Below are 2,500 nucleotides of genomic sequence, written 5' to 3'. Positions count from 1 at the left end.
TATCCAAGTAACGTGGGTACGATCTAAGGAACCATAACTGATTTAATGAGCCATTCGCGGTTTCACCTTAATGCGGCTTGTACTGAGACATGCATGGCTTAATCTTTGAGACAAGCATATGACTACTGGCAGGATCAACCAGGGAGCTGCGTCAACTAGAGCTGAGCAGCCGGCCGCCCGGGAGTGTGTCCCGGGGGCCCGCGCGAACACGCAAGCGTCCGCTCAATCATTCTGCAAACAGGAGGAGGCTGAGCTCCCCTGCACAATACACCTCGAAACCCTCTCAGGTCCCGGCGGCGCGCAGCGCCGTCCCAAGTACTTGGTCGGGTTCGAGAGAGGCGCAATCGCCCGGAGTTAGGCGAGTAGACGCTTTCGGTGCGACCACCCGTGCTCCCAACTGAGCTTGCCGCTGCCGACAGAGGCCCGGGAGCGTGCTGTCGTGGCATTGCCGGCGGGAGACAACACGCGCCACCTACGGTGACCGGCAGCTCCAACGCCAGCGCCACAGAAGGACAAAAGCCCCACTTGGGTGCCGAAGCGAACTCTCCCAGCACAGCGCACGCGCCAACACATCCGCACAGCTGCGATACAAACCACCAGCGAGAACCGCTGGGGCGACCGAGCAGCAGACGGCGTCGCGGCGCCGAGCGCCGGGCGGCGGCGCATCCTCAACGCACACAGTCCTCAATCGGACCAGCACACTGAAGATGTCCACCGCGCTTCGCACCGGGCCCGCGAGGACCTACTTTGGCCGCACGGCGCCGCGCGCAGGGTGCGCCGGCGCGCAGCTGCGACGCCTGCCGCGTCCGTCGGCCGGCGCGCCTGCCACTGGCCGCCCCCACCAGCCGGCTGTAGCGCGTGCGCCCACGCACCGCGCGGCCAGCACGCCGGGAGGCGCCCCCTCACCGGCCGGGGACGGTCCCACCCAGCCACCGCCGCGTATCGCTTCACACCCAGATGCCGTTCAGTTTCGTCGGCATGGTGGGTATCGCTGGAACAACCGGTTAGTACCTCAACCTATCGTCGCCATCACCGATTCACCCCTAGCGAGAACAACCGCACCACAACAGGTTACCATTTGTTCATTTGCGTAACTTCACCAGAAAACGCAGGCGTCCATCGCCATTTGCAACTTCAACGATTATTGCATGCCTGTGTCAGGTGTCACGCCACACTACGTCTGCCCACATACACGCAACAAAATGTGCACGCCTAGACAATACGTGGAAGGTGGCCCCCGTACGTATGCGATGTCCATTGCTCGAACGACTGTCAACCGGCCTCTGTAGCATGTCGCAGATATGGAACGCGGTGCACCATGCCATCACGGTGTGTGAGGAGAGACGACTAGGTCCGAATACATCAACAGACAGCTCATGCTGATCGCCATCCACGGCGTCCGTTCCTCCCACACGTCTCTATGGCGTACCACACTGCAATCCAGCTCTCATAGGGAGACGACACGTAGCTGCGTGCACAATATTTGCACTGTATGGTCCGCCGTTTTTGGGCGCAGTCGTTGTGCGGTCACACATGTGCCACGATGTATCATTCAGTACATAAGGACGAATGTGCAGTACAGATTGTGGTTCACGCGTACGACATCAGCGGACAGTTGACACAGGCCGCACCACAACGTAGCCTGAGTACGTCGCATGCGAAGGGCATTGAACATGCAAACTTCTCACCAACCAGCTTGCGAAGGCAGGGGGCAAGGTGGGGACGTGGGGAGGGGCGGCATGTACGTCCTGCTGCCATCCACATTACAGTGTACAGCAGGAGCATGTGGAAAGTGAGCAAGACTTGCAAGGTGTTTAACATGAAGCGATACACAGGGGTGCGGGCAGTGCGAGTAGCGAACTATATTGCGAGGGTTGCGGGTGGGCAACACTACAGTAATTGAACGAGTCGTATAACAATTACAGAGCAGGTTTAGGCGACAACGTGGGTTACGTTAAGGCGACAACATGGGTTAGGTTAAGGCACAACATGGGTTAGGTTAAGGCACAACATGGGTTAGGTTAAGGCACAACATGGGTTAGGTTAAGGCACAACATGGGTTAGGTTAAGGCACAACATGGGTTAGGTTAAGGCACAACATGGGTTAGGTTAAGGCACAACATGGGTTAGGTTAAGGCACAACATGGGTTAGGTTGAGGCACAACATGGGTTAGGTTAAGGCACAACATGGGTTAGGTTGAGGCACAACATGGGTTAGGTTGAGGCACAACATGGGTTAGGTTGAGGCACAACATGGGTTAGGTTAAGGTACAACATGGGTTAGGTTAAGGTACAACATGGGTTAGGTTAAGGTACAACATGGGTTAGGTTAAGGTACAACATGGGTTAGGTTAAGGTACAACATGGGTTAGGTTAAGGTACAACATAGGTTAGGTTAAGGTACAACATAGGTTAGGTTAAGGTACAACATAGGTTAGGTTAAGGTACAACATAGGTTAGGTTAAGGTACAACATAGGTTAGGTTAAGGTACAACATAGG

General features: G+C 56.2%; 1 non-coding gene across 1 annotated transcript in view; it reads right to left on the bottom strand.

Moving 5' to 3' along the window:
• The window catches only part of LOC124750949, a 1,909-nt gene extending 1,764 nt beyond the window's left edge, over nt 1-145 (bottom strand). Inside the window, exon 1 of the ribosomal RNA XR_007011999.1 lies at nt 1-145. This exon is cut by the window's left edge and continues 1,764 nt beyond it. This is a non-coding gene — a ribosomal RNA (small subunit ribosomal RNA).
• Between the last annotated feature and the right edge of the window lie 2,355 nt (nt 146-2,500).

Source organism: Schistocerca piceifrons, unplaced genomic scaffold (genome assembly GCF_021461385.2).
Source record: "Schistocerca piceifrons isolate TAMUIC-IGC-003096 unplaced genomic scaffold, iqSchPice1.1 HiC_scaffold_448, whole genome shotgun sequence".
NCBI classification, from domain to species: domain Eukaryota; kingdom Metazoa; phylum Arthropoda; class Insecta; order Orthoptera; family Acrididae; genus Schistocerca; species Schistocerca piceifrons.
The sequence above is the reverse complement of the archived record's forward strand: the minus strand, read 5'-3'. Positions and strand labels throughout refer to the sequence as shown.